Source organism: Gavialis gangeticus, unplaced genomic scaffold (genome assembly GCF_001723915.1).
Source record: "Gavialis gangeticus isolate Ggan-Ray unplaced genomic scaffold, GavGan_comp1, whole genome shotgun sequence".
NCBI lineage: Eukaryota > Metazoa > Chordata > Crocodylia > Gavialidae > Gavialis > Gavialis gangeticus.
This window is the reverse complement of record NW_017729014.1, coordinates 13,314,949-13,334,145: the sequence shown is the minus strand read 5'-3', so window position 1 is coordinate 13,334,145 and position 19,197 is coordinate 13,314,949. Positions and strand designations below refer to the sequence as shown.

At 46.5% G+C, this 19,197-nt stretch overlaps 1 protein-coding gene across 4 annotated transcripts in view; it reads right to left on the bottom strand.

Moving 5' to 3' along the window:
- The window catches only part of RERE (arginine-glutamic acid dipeptide repeats), a 309,682-nt gene that overhangs the window by 32,387 nt on the left and 258,098 nt on the right, over nt 1-19,197 (bottom strand). The gene's annotated exons all lie outside the window — the stretch shown is intronic.

The window sequence follows — 19,197 nt, the reverse complement described above, 5'->3', positions numbered from 1 at the left end:
ACCCCCCCCCCCCCCCAGCTCTGCTCCTTCATCCCCATGACAGACATCACCTTGCACCGGGAAGGCCAGGCACAGGTGGCCCAACTCGTATGGCATTTGAAAGTGCTCCTGATGATGCAGAAGCCCTCAAATTTCTTCCCTCTCAAGCCTCCTTATTTCCACCCCCCCACCCCCCAAGTGCCGCGTGGGTTTACAAAGGTACACCAGGCTTTTCCCTGGGCTGCACAGACAAACAACAAGCACAACAGCAGGAACAAAATGAAAAGGAAAAGGCATTGATCTGCTGCACCAGCAGCACAGAGCTGGGAGACTCGCTCCCGAGCTCTGCCGAGGCTTCGCATGAGATCTGAGAGCAGCTCAATTGCTCACGTCCTTCTGTAACCCAGCATTACCGCTACCGTCAACACAGGCCATTTGTAGTTGTTAGGAGGTTGTTTCCTTGGCACGAGGCACCATTCTCTCTCTCTCTCTCTCCGCTGCCACCATTTTCTCTCCCTGCCCTCCTGCGTTATGCTGCAACTCAATCAAGCTCCCTGACCTACACAACAATAAAACGCTGGGGCCGGCATTATGAACTACTCCATGCCCTTAAAAATCTGACATGAAAGCAAGTGAGTGCTGCACGTCCTGGTTTCTCACTTCTTATCAGCGGTTTTCAAAAGTAAAATCCACAGTACAAGCTGTGCCCTGTGTTTGTGGTTAGTCTTCCCTTAGGTAAACAAAGGATTAGCGCCGTGCGCGCAGCTCTGAATCCGAGAGGCTCCGACAGCCCTGCCGTAGCAGGCACCGCTCCTGCACAGCCAGTCATATGAACACATCAACTTACCTTCAAGTATCTGTTATGGTATAACAGAGCGAGCAAACATAATAATTGCTGTTTAATTTCCCCGGAGCATAGCTATGCCAGGAGAAAAAAAAAAACCCAACAAAAACACGGGGGATAGCTTTAGCGCAATTAAACGAAAAAGGTAAACCGCACCGCTCTCCTTGGCTACCCCGACATGGAGCAGGGAAGGAGGGGGGGGGGGAAGAGAGGAATGGGTTGTTCAGCGGTGGACTGAATGAATTCACAAGCTTTCTGGAATGCATCGGGATTTTATTAAGTCAAATCAATCCAGCTAACGCACTCTGTTAGCAAGGTCCTCTGTTAAAAGTGCTGTCTCCAGTGGTTCGGCTCCCACCAAACCCCACTGTAGCATCATTACAGCAAATACTCTCAATGCCTGAATGCCAAGGGAAGTGCTCTGAAGACAGCAGACTACAAAGGTACAACTTAGCAAAAGGGGTGTTTCTGGTGCAGTGGCTCTCATGGGTGTCTGGTGCCTCTTGAGACAGCGACCGAGGGGGAGGGGGGTCCCCCCAGCAGCCCATCCCACTGGCTGGGGTGGGGGAAGAGGAGGAGGAAGGGGGTCCCCCATGGCTGATCTCACCAAAAAGTGGCCAGAAGCAGCACAGCTGCTTTTACTGGCAGCCCCGGTCCCCAGCTGGTGCTTGCAGGGGGTGCGCTGGTGCTCCTGCCTGCCCCCCCCCCCCGCCCGCTGGCTAAACAGGGAGTGCAGCACGCTCAGGGGGTGCACATGCACCCCCTACTCACTGCCCCTGGTGGCTCTCAACCTTTTTTGTACCAGGACCCATCTGTAAACATCCATGGCCTGTCCTGACCCAGTGCCCCTCACTCCTGACTGGCTGCCCCCAAGTCCTCAGCACCCCAGGGTGCGGGGCAGGGGGTGGGTGTGGGGGCATGGGAGGCCCCAAGCAACCCCTTGCCGGCTGCAAGTCTGATAAACCAAGGGAAACGACACGGTTACCCACATTTTTCTCCTTTAAAGGAGAATCCATTTTTATAGTTTGTTGATCCATTTTTTAAAGTTTGTTCGTGACTGATATATTTTTGCGACCCACGGGTTGAGAAATGCTGTTCTACTAGATGCCCTCAGCACAAACCCAACCACCAGTGCCGCAGAATTATCTTAGGAAGCGAGGGTTGGACGGGACCTCAGGAGGTCATCTCGTCCAACCCCCTGCCCAAAGCAGGACCACCCCAACTACATTAGCTTTGGTTCTTGGTGACTGCACAGCTCTGGAAATCAGCAACGGCATTGTTACCTCTCGGTTGTTTGAATCCGGGACCACACTCGGATTAAGCAAAACAGGTGCCAGCTCTCCCTACTGGTCCCCACCCCAGCAAGCTTTTACTGGCACCCATACTCTTCATTCTTCTTCCCTCCAGGGGAACGTTTGAGCGCAGCTGTAGCGGCTGGGAAAAAGAGCAGGTGAGACCCTGCTTCTCAGGAGCAGCTCAGGAAAAGTGTAGTAACCTCTGTTTCTCTCACAGCCGTCCACAGGTGGCTGTTCACTAGGGCTGTGCGAAGCCCTACCCTGGGGGTCTTCAAAAGGAGGCTGGATAATCACCTAGCCGGGGTCATTTAACCCCAGCATCCTTTCCTGCCATGGCAGGGGGTCGGACTTGATGATCTGCTCAGGTCCCTTCCGACCCTGCCAACTATGAAACTATGAAGCCACTACTGGGCTGGGCATTAAGTGGTAGGAAGGGACCTCCCCAAGCCTGAATCCCTTAACGTAATCTCACTAGTTCCCACTTTGGGGGAGTGGGAAAACCTGCTTCTGCTCGGTGTTACATAGCAGCTACTGATGCCTTTAACTTTGCCCACACAAATTAGAAACAAAAACCTCAAAACAGAATCTGTAGGAAAAAAATCTGCAATGGATCTCAAAGTTCATTCAATCAGCTCTCACTACAGCATGGCTACGGAGCCAACCCAAAAGCCCGAGGCTGGAGGCTGAAAAATGCTGGTTCTGTGCAACCATTCCCAAAAGCCAGCCAGGTCCAGATATGCCCTCTGACAAGTTATTCACCACAGTTTCCTACAAATGTTTCACTAATGGCAGCAGTTCATTTGCAACAGGAAAATATCTTCAGGTAGACACCATGCTGCTGTCCTCCATGAGCGACTTCCAGCAACGGGGGAGCTCATACCCATCTTTTTGTGGCACAGCTACTTTTCGTGGCGTTAGACAACGAGTATGACGGACCAAAGCCGGGAGAAGTCCAAGCCAGTCGGAAAAGACCGAGTCTAACCGTGTCTGGAAACCTTCCTTATTTTTTTCCCCAAAAGTAGCTTCACGAAGGGTTGAACCTGGGCATTTTTACCATTTTAATCTTAGTCCACATGCCATTGTCAACAGTGACAAATAGGCTTGTGCGTGTTCTAATTAAGCAATAAGTCTCAACAGATTGTGCAGCAGCACTGATTAATGCCCACCTTGGGTGCACAGGGATACTGCATAGTCTGAAACATCTTATTGAAATTATAAAACAGGCTTTTAAAAAAACCTAATAGAATTTTTGTAGCATTATTAGAAATATTATTAAAAAAAATCATAAAATGGCTCCCAGGGAATTTCCTGCACATCGCACGACGCAGTAAGATATTTTTAAGAAGTCTTAAGATATTTTACCGACTAGTTCCCCTACCTATTTATTTGGTTTTTTAAACCTGTCATTTGGCTCCCTCGTCTCCCCATCCTCCACTCACAAGCCTTCCTTCCTGCCATATGAGAACGCGGCAGGCTCAGGGTCCCTAACGGCCCTTTTCCGCCTTCCACAAACCAGCAAAATCAACTGGTTGATTCCCTCCTGTAATTGAAACTGCAGGTGACAGTGGGTAGCGGGGTGGGAGAGCGGAGGGCAGAAAGGGGAGCGGATGTTAAAGGAATCCATGTTCTCCCTTTGAAATTTTATGCCATCATCTCTCCCCAACACAAGTGCCGTCACAGATCTACTCCGGAGCCCAACTGAGGCTCCATCTGTTTTTTGGTTTAAATCTGCAGTGGGAAAAACACAATCTGAAGCAACTTTACATGCACCAACTGCTGCTGTTATTTAGCGCTGCTTGGCCTGTACAGACCAGAGGAAGATGCACTCCCTGTTTGACCGGTGACCCTGATTAGGCCTATAATACAACAAACAACTAGGGGATGATAACATTTTCAGAAAAGCCCAAAACAGTTCAATCAAGTTCCTTTCTCAAAAAGTGCCTCAGGCATATGATGCTTATACGTTCTTTGGCTTTTAACACCACCTAAATCGCTTCTGAACCTGGCACACAGGTAAGTTTTGGAAATTTTATCCACCATCTCAGCTGGAGTGCATTTCCGCCTAGTATTCCACTACATCAAAAGCAAAAGTCTGCTGGATGGGGAGGACAGAGGAAAACTCCAGGTTATCAGTAGGTCTGCATGCATGTGTGAACAGAGACAGAAAAAGCATCAGAAAAAGGTAATGGCACCAGTGAAGAAAAAGGAGAAAGAGGCAGAGGCTGCGAAGTGGAGAGTGAAAAAACTACTAAAGGCAAGAATAGCATCAGAACAGAGGAGGGGTGTCAAGAAAAAGGGGATATTGCGCAAAAAAAATCCTTGCAATTTTAAAAGATCCTGCATAGCTTTGTAATAGTAGAGTGATGCACTGTAGCTACCCACTACCTTCTGTCGGAGGAGAATAGGCTTTTTACATATGTACGAGCTATGCCACAACCTTTTCACAGTTCTGTTCTTGTTCTGCATATAAGGCAACAATACGCCAAAAAGTTAAGCAACTTGTCCAAGGTCACACAAGTAGTAGGGTTGGAAACAGAAGCCAGGCCTCTGGATCATCTTCTGCGTTCCTAAGTCACTGCAACTTCCGTCCCTCCTCCCTGCCTGCCTGCCCGCAGTAAAACTCAATGACTTCTGCTGTTAAGTTATTTCACGTGCACTGAATGTACTGACCCATATTTTATTACTAACGTGAGGTTTCTGTTTGAAAAGTGCACTCCTGCCGATTAAGCACAAGCCATGTGAACGAGCCTGGCCATCAAAGTCAGGGGGGGCTACATGCCATTTCAGAATACAAACCAAAGTCCACCAGCATTACACACAGCACATTTGCTGCCTGCCTATCCCTCACTAGCCTTGCAAAGAATTCAGCGCCACCTCTCCTTCGTTCTAGACGGTGTCCAGGCGATTGTATTTTCTTTCCTACCAACTCTCAGTGTTTGGCTCTAAGAAATTAAGAAAGAAAAATATAAGTTCAACTAAAAAGAACCTAAAATTGCACCAAAGTTAGAAGAAGGGGGTGATATCTGGTCACCACTAGCGTGCAGTGTTTGCAACCAAAGCTACGTTATTGGCAGGATGAACTAGGTCAGATACTTAGCCAGTTGAAGATGTTTCATGGTCCGAGTGTCCTATGACAGTATTCTCCTCCTTCCAGGAACTCAACTACTGGGTTTAACAAAAGTTCACCAAATCATAGCGTGGAGCAAATGTGTGTATTAAACCTTAGCTGGAACCGGAGGCTGCTGTCCCTTTCTCCAGCTGTACATAGTGCCAGAATGAAAGGCAGGCTCTTGTAATTAAAGCTTCTCTCTCCAGAGTCTCCTCTTTGTTAATCAACAGAGTCCCCTAATCCCCAAAGGATCCCACAGGCTGTTGGCTGCATCCATTACTAATTATTAGATACCATCTTTAATAGTGTCAGTTAGAGCTCTATGAGCCTGCGTAACTGCTGCCTCAGCCGCCAGGTAAGCCTGGCAGAACGTATCTGCTGAGCTGCCCAATTAACTGGATATCATAACACAAGATGGCAGTCGGACGTGACTGCCAACAATGAAGGGGTTAAGGACTTGGCTGCCAGATATTGCCTGACAATTCCTGGATTTTGCAGAGTGATTTCAGATCTAATAAGCCCGTTTGCAGCTGCGTTCGCATCTCGCAGGCTGGGGCTCTGAGTGCAGCATCACAACAGATCTATTTATTTGAACTTCCCTACAACTTGAGTCAATCCAGTGATTCAGGCCAAGGACTGGAGTTAGCCCTCTGCCCCTGGCTCCCAGACGCTCTTTGTGCGGGGCATGCTGGGGCTCTGCTGCCAAACCTAGAGTTACTTGGGCGGGGGGAGCCTAAGCAGCAGGACCCAACACCGGTGTGATGTTGGCTGCTTGCGTTCAAGCGACACTCAGTGCAGCATATGTGCAGCTTCGTGCTGACATTGCTCAGAGAATATAATTTAGCTCCTGCAGAGACGGGGCATCTCTTTTCATAGGGAGGCTCAGACTGGCACGCATCACAGGTTCCTCCCTGCCTGCTGTTCAATATGAAACATCTACTCATTATCCTCTTAGCCTTTCCAAAAACTATACATGTAGACATACTCGTCCCACTTGTTCCTCCTCTGCCGCTTTTACCTGGCCCCCCGTGATGATGAAATGGCAGAGCAGCGTGGGGCAGGCAGCTGAGGTACAATACAGCAGTGAAGGGGGTGATGGGAGACGTAGTGGCTCTGTAAAGGTAGGAGGGGAGGTCTGTATGGGTTTGGAGCCTGCCTGGCTTTCAGTTGCCCATTTACTGCCCCAAGCAGAAAGCTGAGGTTTTAGGACTATTCTGTAAAATAGCTAAATACCTTTTTCCTCCCTGTGGCCGGTAGCTGAAAACGCTCAAGGAAGGGCTTGCACACAATGGCAGAGATGAGAGGAGGATCAATGCCCGGATAGATAAGAACCTAGAAAGGCTCACGGGAGGCAGTTCACTGCGTTGCAATCCCCTCTGCCACCCCTTAAATTCTGTTGACATGTAAAACTTAACGGCAAGATGCATGGAAACATGGAACAGGATTTTCTCAGTACTCATCCCTTCGATTCTGCTTCCTTTCTGCACAAGCTGAATACTTCGTTATTTCTTGGTTTCATTTTGCTGGAGTTCAGGCGCAGGCCGAGTAGCATTTCATTGCAACTACACAGCCATGTCTTTTTTCTCACCATTTTCTCCACCCTGCATCTAAGCCACGACTCTACCAGCGACAAGAGGTGTGGGGGTGGGGTGGGGGAGGGAGGGCAGCCATAAAGCTGTTAAAACTACCATGGCTCCATCCCGTAAACATTTTTCTATTTATCTGCCCTTCATTACATGCGCAATCTTATTATCTCCGCACAGCCTCAAAGTGACAGCCGTCAGGGTCACCCTATAAAATATACATCGGCAATGTTACATTTAATGACGGGAGCGAGGAGAAAGATGAAGGATGGGAGGGGTGGAATACTGCAGGACGTTTTAAAGGGATCATCAGTTATATCTGTGCATTTCCCGAGGTGATAATTGAATGACAGTGGCTGGAGGGAAATCCATTTTTGAGCTCAGGAAAGGATTGTTAAGAGAAAAATGTTTTTGTATTGGAGGGATGTAATGGCTGCCAGAAAATGAAAAAGGCTCCTTCAACCACATCACTTCTTCTATTTTATGGCTTTTATATGGGGGCTGGAAATTATCAAGTACAATCGGCTTTTGAAACGGGGATTTAAAAATACAGAGGGACTTTGGTCATTACATCTTGTAGACTAAGCGCTATTTTCTGTTGTCAGCTCCAATTAATTTAACCGTAGGATCAGTTTTTTTTCCTGGGCAGAGGGCGACACACCAACCACAAGGGCAACAGCCTCTCTCACTGTCATACTGTTTTTAAAATAAAACATTAAAAACACTATTCTAATTACATTCAATGCAGCACTAAAAATAGCCCCCTTGCAGTAAAGAGAAGTATAAATGGGCTAATCTGCATTCCTTCTAATTTTGCTGCACTGTAACGAGGCCTCGAGTTACTAAAACTTCATTACTTAGAAAGAGAGCAGTTTTATTAGTTCGCCGAGATGCATCTTTATAAATAAAGCTAAGCTGTACATATCAAAACAAAGCATATTTTTGTGTTGTTGCCATCCTCTGGCTTTGTAGCCCTGTTTGCTCTCTAGCTAATTCACAGCAGGCTTCCCAGTCATTAGCGCAAAACAGTACTTCAGCTTACCAAACCCAGGGTACTGCAAGTTGAGGTTGACACTCCTCCATTATTTATACTCATCCTACTGTGTATACCCATGCAAAAGCATTGCAATGGGCATAGGTACAAGATGGACTAGGGAGAGCATATCAACCTTCATGTTACCAAATTCACAAAACAGTGTATTAAAATCTACATCAATTAAAAAAAACCAATTTGTTTTCCAATGTCTAGGACAGGGGAGTTTTTTCAGTGCTATGCAAACACCTCATTCAGTTGAGCCAGAAAATCATACATTACCATGACACTAGCAGTCTAAAGACAATATTTGGAATGGGCAAGACATATTCACACCTTCAAAGACAAGCTGTTGGCCCAACACAGTCAGAAGGATACCAAGGCTCTTGGAAGCGAGGGGAGTTTTTCCATCAGTTCAAGTGAAAAGCAACGGGTTTTCAAATTGCAACAGGCAGCTCTTGGAGGCGAACCACAGCAAAGGGGAGAATAACTGATGAGATGCAGCTTTAATTGTGACTTCAAAAGCACCACAAACCAGCACGCAGAAATCGCCTACGTGGAGAGGCTCTTTACGGCTGGTTTTCACATCCCAGTTTAACAGTGACTGGTCCATTACCAGAGCACTGAAAAGTGGGGCAGACGGCATTAACTAACAGGGTTTGTCCTCAGGGTTATCAATCATGCGCGATGATGCCTCCTCATCCTTGAATGGTCTTGGGAGTTTAATTGTGCTGTTCCTACAAATTTGGGAAGTCCTTTACAACGGAGATTAACCCCCGCTGGAGGTCACAACGTCACAAGCTGCTTCCCGAAAACAGTTCTAATGCATTTCCTACAAAAAAATCAGCACTCCTGCACACAGCGTTATCTCCAGCTTTCTGAATTACCCTGAGGGTCAGCATCAGACCCCTAAACCATCCTACAGATCCAACCAAATAAGAGGTCTAAATTCAAGGGGCCTCTTCCATAACACCACTCATTGGCGTGAATGCCGCGGTGCTTTACTGGCCTGCAGACAACTGTTGCCTTGTTAATTACAGAAAATACTTTTATTTTAGTTGCAGTCTATATAAGTGACTGCCTCATGCCTTGCCTTGGCTGATTTCGAACTCCCGCATTACTAAGTTTACGGCTAAAGCTTTCTACATTAAGCTAAGTTGAAATGCATTCCCGTTTCAAGTCAGCATCAGAAATTTGGTCACATTGCCTCAGGTAACTTTTCCAACATCACTCCATATAGATGTTTCAGGTCCTCATCATTAAGATGCATCTGCTCAAATGGTCTTCTGGGACTTATTTCCTTTTTTCCTCTGATGGCGGGGAGAAGACACGTGATGAAGTAACCATATCAAGGGACTGGCAGCACAGGCCTCTAGGTTTCCTTCTCAACTCTGCAGCCCTTGACAAGTCACTCGGGTTCTGCCTGCACGCAAGCTTGCACGAGTCTACTTTCACTGGCTGATCTCGTCAAGTGAAAACTGATTGTGAGCACCCCGAGTCTGGTGTGAACCTGGCTTATGCCGACTTAGCTTAAAACCTGCTCCTTAAATCACTTTAAGCCGCTCCAACTGAAATAAGAATATGCACAGAAGGGGGTTGGCTGTGTCTATATCTGTTTAAATTCTCACCTATAGTTAAACCAGTGTAATTCCCTGTGCAGACAAGATCCTAATCTCTGAGAGTTAGTTCCCTATCTATAATAATCTTCCTCTATCTATAATAATCTTCCTTCCCCCATACTTTATCTGAATTATTTAGACCATAAACTCATTGCCCAACCCAATCGTGGTTGGCTTCTGTAGGTGCCAGTACAACACAAGCTCAGTAATAAACACCAGCTCCGACGAAGGCAGAAGGAGATACATAATTATTGTTTGTAAAGCACTTGGAGTTAAATAAGGTGCTACTGAAGGGCAAAGTATTATTAAGCAGCAATAGGCTAAGTGTCTAGCAGGCTTCCTTGATGCAACAAATCTCTCTCTCTTGATGCACCCAAGGTCCTCTTAAATTAGATCTCTGCCTGTGCAGTGCAGAATATCAAAAGACTACATCTTCTGAATACTGGGATATTCGCTTGCTCAAACTTGACCTCATTCTCATTGGGAGTGGATTCCCACTGATGGAAGATTTTCCTCCCTTTCTCCTATTATTGTCACACTGGAAAAATTTGTTTCTACTTCTCTTCTCAAGAGAAGACGTCTATTTGCATTAGCCCACCATCCGACCCTGCTTCTTCCTGGACATTTGACATCTGCTGAAGAGATATGTACCAGCTGATGGGAAAACCCAAAGCAAGCCAGAAAAGTAAGGGACCAAGAGCTCTGGGATATACGAGTAACTGCTAATTCCAAGAGACCAGTTGCTTTTTCCTTCATCTTGGATACAGGACAAGAAATGGATAACCGAGGATTAGCCATCCATATTTTCAAGGCACTTCACATTTTGTAGCCTTTGTGCTTATTTTACTGCCACATAAAAATGGTTCAGGTCCCCCGATCCATGTAGGTAGTTAAAATAACCTCCCACCTACCCTCAAAAGAGACCCTGCAGACAGAAGCAACATCTGACAGGCAGTGCTGATGGGCTTGTGCACTGACCTGCACTTCAAACATCAGTGGAACAGATGTTTTAGGTTTTCCTTACACATCTGAGATGAACCACAAACGGCTGGGCTTGTCAAATGCATTCAGGATCTCCACTGAAGTATAGCTTTTCCCCCTGCAGACTGACCTGTAGGGGAGCTGTTCGGCACTAGCACTGTCGTCAGAGCAATGCTTAAAATGAAGGCCATGGAAGGCTGAAAACGAAACGGGACTCCTCACAAACACAGTAAAACTCTCCTCCTCTTGTTACCCTGGGGAGCAAGCACGTGCCAGCTGGGAGACGGAAGGAGCAGCTGCAAACTACGCTCAGAAAAAGTCACCGCAAGCCGTTACAAAAAAAATAAATAAATACTGTGATGACAAGTGAGAAAATGGTAGATTCTGAGCTCCATGACCCAAAAATCCCAAATCACAGAGCAGCTAGCCCCACAACGCTAGGGGAGAGTGGGTAGCAGAGCACAGAGCCATCTATGCCATACCGAGGTTTGTCTGAAACGGTTTCATAAACCACCTACATTATAAATTGGCCAAGCAAGCTCTACGAGCCTGGGTGCAGAGATTGAGGCCTTCTCTTTTTGCTATTCAGTCTGTTCTGCAGTTGAAGCACCAGGCTTCCTGTGAAAAAGTTATATTTTCCTCATATGTACACATCACCTCGTTCTTTATTCTTGAATTTAAGCAAACTAAGAATCAGAAATTGCCAGGGCTAAAGCAGCTGGTTCCTTACATTCCTGTCCAAGAACCAGTTCTTTAGCTAGTGGCTTTTCCAGGGAAACCAGGTGGCATTCGTAATCTTTTCCTGGGTACCACAGGAGTGGTGTGTGATGGATAGGAAGGGGAATCTCCAGGCAGCATGCTAAGCAAAAAGAAGTGCTGCCACAACAGCAGCTGGTCCTCAGATGTTGTCACTTTTTCCAGCAGTCGGTCTCAAATTCCTTGCTTAAAAAAAAAAAAAAAAACTTAAGTAAGGGAAATGTAATGAAATAAAAACAAAACTGCTACAAACAGTATAAAAGGTAGAATAGCATTAGGACGACATTTTCATATGGTTCACTATAGCCTGACTGACCCAGTACAGTTGAGATGTAAAGGAGGGGGGGAAATGCTTTCAGAAAAATATCTTCATGCCCACAGATCTGGAAGCAACAGAATTCAATTAGTTTTACCTTTCCCCACTGTTCCTCCACCCACAACCAACATGAAGCGACATCCATCAGTGCAAAAATATACTAAGACTGTACTTCTGCACTGCCTTTCCAGAAGCTCTCTGAAACTCTGGCAAATATTAAACCTCCCTGCATCTTTGGGAATTAGGTGTTATGCTTCCTTCACAAGACAGAATCTGGGACAGAGAAAGAAGAGATTTTGCCTGCAACTTCTTGTGCAGCTTGGGAAGAGACAGGAATGGATCGCAGAGCCCCAATTTCCAACTCCCTTCTCCAATGACTAGACAATTCTGTCTTCTAAAAAACTAGCATTGCTCATAAGATGGGGCAAAATGCAAGACCTGAGCCAACGCACAGAGCTTAATTAATGCAGCTGAGAAATCAGAAAAGGCATCTTCATGCATTCGGGTCTGCGCAATGCCCTTTATAAAGTACAGCAATTCAGCATACAATGGCTGCATCTCTTCTGGCTCCCGGTCCCATAGGTTAAGGATGACCGGAGGCAACCAGCGATACAATAGATATAGCAAATAACACTGCATTTCTCACCTGAAGTGAAACCCCAGGCACAGGCTGGATCTATGAAAATCAGGCAAGGTCTAGTACTCTGGTCATTGCACAAAGGATCTGCCCTGTATTTTTCCTTACAAACTCTAGATTCCTACAGATTGCTTACAACATTTGATGACACACGCTTAACCCAGATCTCTCTTCAATCTCCCTTAAGTATTTCTCTTTAAAATGCTTTTTACATCTTATTAAAGTTCAACAGATTTAGTTGCATCAGGCAAGTGAAGTCAAGCTGATTTCCTCCAAGCTCCTGACAAATGTTATACTTAAAAACGTGATTAACGGGATAATCACATCTTAAGTAGTGACCTGGCCACACGCTCATTCAATTAAAGGTGTGATAAAACAAGGAATATGCCATAAAATTATTACATAAAAGTTGTAATAAGTTTAAAGGCATGATAGGAACCAGCTACAATTGAATTTGTGGGCAGTGCCCAGCCTTTGGAGCACACCAGAGCCTTTCAAGCCTCCTGCATGCACCAGAGGCTGGGAGTGCCCCACAGCTCATCAGCGTTCTCAGCTGGGGGAGCACCCCATGCACCCCTGCAGCTGGGAGCCCAATCAGCCGATCCGCGTTGCTCCACTGCTGGGGCTCCTAGTAACGGGAGCGCATGGCACGCTCCCCTGCTGGGAGCTGAGACTGGTAGCCACCAGCCCAGTGTGCTGGCTCTAGCACGGGAGGGCAGTGAGACTCACTGCTGCTACCACCACTGGGACCCCCATGCCCCCTGCCCCACAGACATACCTGTGGGGAGCTGCAGGAGCTGCTCTCCATGCTGCCTGGATGCCGCACTGCACGTGCCACGTGCACACGCACATGCATGAGGTGCCCCCTATCTGGTCGGCCTCCTCCCACTCCCAAGCAGCCCCTCGCAAGATGGATCTCTACCAGCCTGCAAGGGGAAACCAGTGGTTTCCTGCACTTTCCTTCTTTAAAAGGAGACTCCGGTTTTAAAGTTTGTTCGAACCCTTTGATATATTCTTGCAACCCACTTTTGGGTTGTGACCCGCGGGTTGAGAAACGCAGTTCTAAGCCCCTTTTCTTCTGAACGTTTCTGAGTGAAAAGGCCACAAGCCAGTCAGGATCTTTAAAGCTGTCAAAAATATAACCTTGACCCCAATCGGTACCTCGTACAAAGAAGTAGGAGACTGCTTCATTCATAATCACCCGTGAGGATTTCCTGGCAACCTGTGATCCCCATCATGCAACGCTGTGTATTTTAACAGCTTCCCGATCCAGTGGACCTGTCCGATGGTATCACCACACCGGACCAAGGCTCTGATGCTCATATGTGCTGCTGCACCAGAACATTTCTTTTGCATCACTGATGCAACCACCAAATAGTTTGGTGTCAGGTGTAACTATGGGAGCTTAACGCTTAGTGGCTACGATCACACTGTATCAATTAGGCCTGTGCGAATCGGCAGCAATCCGATCCGGCCGCTTCAGGTGGCCGCGATGCGATCCGGAGCTCCGGACCGGGTTTCCACCTCGATCTGGCCGAAGCGTTTCCGAAGCTGCCTCGGAGATCTGACCGTAGGGTATACGGGGGAAATGAATGAAATATCCATAACTTTGTTGTTTCTTGTCCGATTTGGATGAAACTTGCAGGGATGGTAGCCTCTGCTGAGAGCATGAAACCCGCCAAGTTTCACGAAGACTGGGGCAGGGGTTTGGGGGGAACTGTACCCCAAATTCTTGAAAGCCAAACTCATGTCACGGCTGTGCATTATGGAAGCTCTTACTGAGGCCACAAAGTCTGCCAAGTTTCAAGGAGATCAGTGCAGGGGTTTGGGGGGCACTGCACTTCAAGCTGCGGACAAGCAAAACTCGTGCCATGGGTGACACTGCGTGTGTTAAGGCGCAGCGGGGTTACAGCTGCAGGGATGGTGGCCCCTGCTGTGACGCCTGCCAACTGTCGAGGAGATCGGTGCAGGGGGTCCTGGGGACCTGCACCCCTAGCTGCTGACGGACAAATCTTGTGCCAAGACTGTGTCTGTCCTGGGGCAGTTGATTGTCTGTATCAGTCTTTCCTCTCCTTAGCCTGGTTTTGTAGGTGCTAACTGATGCTCATTAAGTCGTTATGTAGTAGCTAGGTCCTGTGTATTGAGCTGGTCAATGTTGAGTCCCTGGTCCCTGAGTGAATCACGACTCACTGACTGGTAACTGGGAACACAGCAGCTTAGCAGCCAGGCCTGCAGTGGTGTCTCCCCTCCCCGCCCCAAGACGGACACAGTCAGTCCCACAGCACCAGTTTTGCTTGTCCACAGCTTGAGGGGCAGTTCCCCCCAAACCCCTGCACCGATCTTCTTGAAACATGGCAGGCTGTGTGACCTCAGTAAGAGCTACCGCCCCTGTTTTCACCCCGCTACGTTGTAACAGCTAGACATGACGTGAGCTTTGCTTTCAAGAATTTGGGGTGCCGTTCCCCCCAAACCCCTGCACTAATCTTCTTGAAATGTGGCAGACTTCATGCTCTCTGCAGAGTCTACCACCCCTGACAACTTCATCCAAATCAGACAAACAAAGTTATAGATATATTATTGTTTCCTCATGATACCCTATGGCCGGATCTCTGAGGCAGCTCCGAACCGCTTTGGGAGGCCGAACGAGGCAGTACTTCAACCCCCATGTGCTGCTTCAGACCCCGAAGCCGTGTCCAAAGCCTCGCACAGCCCTAGTATCAATATGCCTTGAAAACTGGCTGAGCCACGTACCGCCTACCCTGAGTGCAGCGGGGTATTCAATCTTGTCTAATAGTCAGAGGGCGTTGTTGCCCTACCGAGGCATCCTTTTAATTGAAGGCCTGCATACATGCAACTATCAAGGTGAGAAAGATTAAAGGGAAACCACTTATAATCAGCAGCTTTAAAGAGACAGTTTCTCCAGGTATTTGTTGGCTTCACTAGAGAGGGAGACTTATTGGGATATAATTTCCCTTATGCATCTTCTAAGGGAAAATCTGCTGCTGAACTGACAAGCTTCAGTCACAAGATTTCTCTCAGCTGCTGGGCTGCAACTCTACCCAAAAGACCGATCAACAGCAGCAAGGCAAACCACAAGCTGACTGTTCACAAGCAAAGCTGTTTGAAGCAGCATCTTGCCCATGCCACTTAAACACCCATCAAGGACAGACCAGAGTGTGCTGGAATTCCTATTTCTTCCCCATGAACCACCAAAATTCCCTTCCCATTTCTTCCGCACGTTCCTGCTTTTTGGCACGGTTGAACCTCTTGCATTGCTTTCCACTCATGATTGAAGGCTTGCAAAGCTGCACCACCACAAGTCAGCCCTCAGTATATATATCCCTTAATTACAGTGGCGCCAAACAAGAGTTTGTACTTGAAGAGAAGCTAGCATTTCAGACACGAACCTGAATACACCCTTGCAAAGAGAATGTAATTATGCGAGATAAAAAACTGCCATTTTCTAATAAGTATTAGCTTAAAAGAGTATCACCACTATGAAAGAAGGTGACATTCACAGGTCTTCGTTTAATCCAGACAAAGCAAATATAGATTTAGTTAGGCTGGAAACTGTTTACTCTAGCCCTAATTCATAGCATTTAGTTTTTTCACATGCATAAACTAATGAGAGTTGAGACTAAACTATCAGCCTAGACTTTCAACCTCTGCCCTGTATTTCATATTGCTTTTCCATTTCCATCAGACCAACATTCTCTAATCATAAACCTGCACGATGAATTAGGTCAATTGAAAACCAGTGACCGACTGCACTGGAGGAACCCCAAACAGTGACATAACATACAAAACCCTTGATGAAAGCACGTACTATGTGATTTTGCTAGTAAGAATACTCTCGCGCCCGAAACATTAAAAAAGACACACATTTTCAAGAATGAAAGTTTTTCATTACAATTCTGGGAGTAAATGCCAATTAACACCGCTACAGAATCCTAACTACTAACTTGCTAGGAGGACCGCATCTTTATATTGATGCATGTACCGTTTTTCTTTCTTTCTTTTTATAAAGTATTCAGTCCATTACAGTAAAGCGATATGCTATCAAAGACTGCTGAGGACTGAAGCACTTGGAAACAGTCTATGAAAAGCATGCAATGAAGGCTTTTGAGGAAAGAAGAGCCCACCGTGCAGAGGAAAGAAGAAACCTTAGGAAGAACCCAGCACTGCATTCAGGTTGGTTAGATATGAACTTCACATGTGACAAGTGCAGAAGGGACTGTCATTCAAGAACTGGGCTCTACAGCCACACTTGCTAGATGTTCAGTGAACTGATGCTTCACTCAGTGTAAATGTATGGTCTTGTGAGACGCACAGATGCCTATCATTATGATATCTACTGTCCTATCTTCTGCAATTTAACTTTCATAAATTTCCCGCCATTTTGATTCAATGAACTGAGGTGCAACCTCCTTTGCATAGATTTGGGATAGGAATCTGGATCTTCTTTTTTAAACTGTAAAAGAGAGATAAGGAACATGTGCTCCATCAGCTACGATTCAGCCTTATTTTGCTGTTTTAATCTTAGCTCGTGACCCACGGTTCTCAGAAGTTAGAAGGGTAAACCAGAGAAAGGTTCTGTATCTTTGCTGAACTGCTTTTCTGACTTGTCCTTGCATGGTTCAAGTTTTTTGTCGTTACCTAGATCAAGCCCGATTTCCGCTGAGACTGCAACGGTAGCGTCATCCGACCACAATCTGTCAGTTCCCTTTGACTCTTCTTACAATTGCTTTTTTGGGGGGCAAATTGAGTCTTTTTGTAGCATCCCTTGTTGCGTAAAGAGTGTGCTACATTTTGATCAAAATCCTCTTCGTGCTCACGCATCATGCACATGACAACATTCGTATGAAATCCGGGTAGAAGCAGAGACCCAACTTCCCCCAGAACTCCACTTAGTGCCTCGGCGAAGACAGGAGTGTCAATCTTCCCCCATTAGCCAAGGAAATGCGATGTCAATGGTAGTGGCTGTGGGAGGGCTTTTGACCTTCTGGGACATAATGTGGGAGTGTGTTAGGTGGTACCTCTTTCTCAGTGGCTCTGCTGACGTATATCAGGAGCTCAGGATGACTAGTTCTGAGGAAGTCGTAACTTCTTGCATTTAATTTTTGCTTCAGCATATAGAAGGAAGATGGACCAGAGGGCAGATGTGGTCACAGGTACAGAATGTGCTGCACATGAATGTGATAAATGCATGACACAGATGCCATGAGTCACATACCTGTACAATATCACACCGTCAAGACATCATCTGGTCACTTACCCAGAGCTTCATTCTTACCTTTCCAAACCTATCAGTAGTTCAAGAAGCTGTCTTTAAACAAACAGACAAACAAAGACAGTCCTTCCCCATGCAACCCACCCTGCCGCCTTGCTCCCCGGCCAAAACCTAATAATTTCCTCCCTGCTCTCAATCTTACCAAAGAAAACTTGTGCACATATAGATATACGTACTTAGACACATACCTATCTACTTGCTGTCTCGGGGGAAAGTTGCCGATGGAAGAAAAGGTGTTCAGTTGTACCATAGTGCCATACTACACTACGAAGTATAGCTTAGCATAGCACAGCAAGACCCCACTAGACAAAGCCTTGGCTGGGATGATATAGTTGAGAATAGTCCTGCTTTGAGCATGCGGGTGGACTAGACGTGACCTCCTGAGGTCCCTTTCCACTCTCATTTTCTGTTTCTAGGATTGTAGAAATGCATTACCTAATCTCTCTACTATTGCTAGGACAGTTCCATTGACACCTCTTCAAAAAGAGGACCATGCCTAGGGACACACGGTGCTCTCAAAGCTGAAGACGACAGATAGGTCCTCCCAAGTGACATCCCCAATGTTGTACATAAATACTGGACACCTGGGATGATGTCAAAGGTACATTTGGTGGAAAGACAGGCTCATATTTTACCATTTTAACTGTGGAAGACTTCCATCTGCAAAATGATCTGTATTTAACACAGTGCTTAGGCTCTAGGCGAGGCTCAGCAAAAGGCAACACACACAGCACAAGCTCACCTTCTATGTGGATGCTAAATAATTGCAACTTTTGAACGCAATTTTTCTTGTGGTGCTCTTTGCCTGCTGCGCCTGAATTGCTCACTCCAGTAAAAAAGGCACAAAGGTTACTTTAGAAAAACACGGCTGATGCCAGCTAGCTTGCAGCTGTAGGAAGGTCTGCTCCTAGCTGTATCGATACATCCTATGGCACTTCGTAGTATGGTATGGCACTTTATAGCTGTTAGCCCCATTATGCAGATGGAAATCTCAGGCTTTGTGACTGGCCCAAAGTCCATGGCAGAGCAGGGAAATTAACTCAGGTCTCCTAAGCCCCCGGCTAGCTACTCTTACCCACTTGACCATCCTACCGCTGTCATTCTTCCTGCCACTCTTCTCAAAGACTTTTCAAGGTCTTTCTTGAAACAGGAAGGATAAGAAGCTCCTGAAGGGCCACTGGAGGCCTTAGGCCCCCTCTGTTTCTCCTCACTACATTTTTGTCCCACATAGATAGGGGCGAGTGACAGGCATGCTTCCTATTAAAGCACTGCCGTTACAGACAGCAGCTTCAGTCAACTCCTGAAAAATATGAAATTGTTGCAATGTGTCAAAAGAAATCTCACAGGCATGGTAGGATAAAGATTTATTTTCTGGGCAATGTTGACAGGCGGCATTTCTCAAGGAAAGAGAAATATACCTCTGCTTGATACAGATAACTGCTTCCTGGTCTGAGTGCTCTGATGTTCAAGATGAGTGAAGGCATCCAAGAGAATAAAGTGATCTTATTTATACAAAACCTGGTTGAGTTTACATTAATCCTGGTTTGCAAAAGCACAGAACTGAACTTCAGTTGAGAAAGGTGAAGAGGAGAGAACTGCACACACATCTGCTTGAGACCTTTATCTACTAAGTAGGAGTATAATCAGAATTAGCTCCCTCTTTTAACATTCACGAATGCAGGTCACTGATATCTGTCGATTCTCATATATTCAAATGGTGAAGCTGGACTCCCCCCTTTTGGGGGGGGGGGGGGG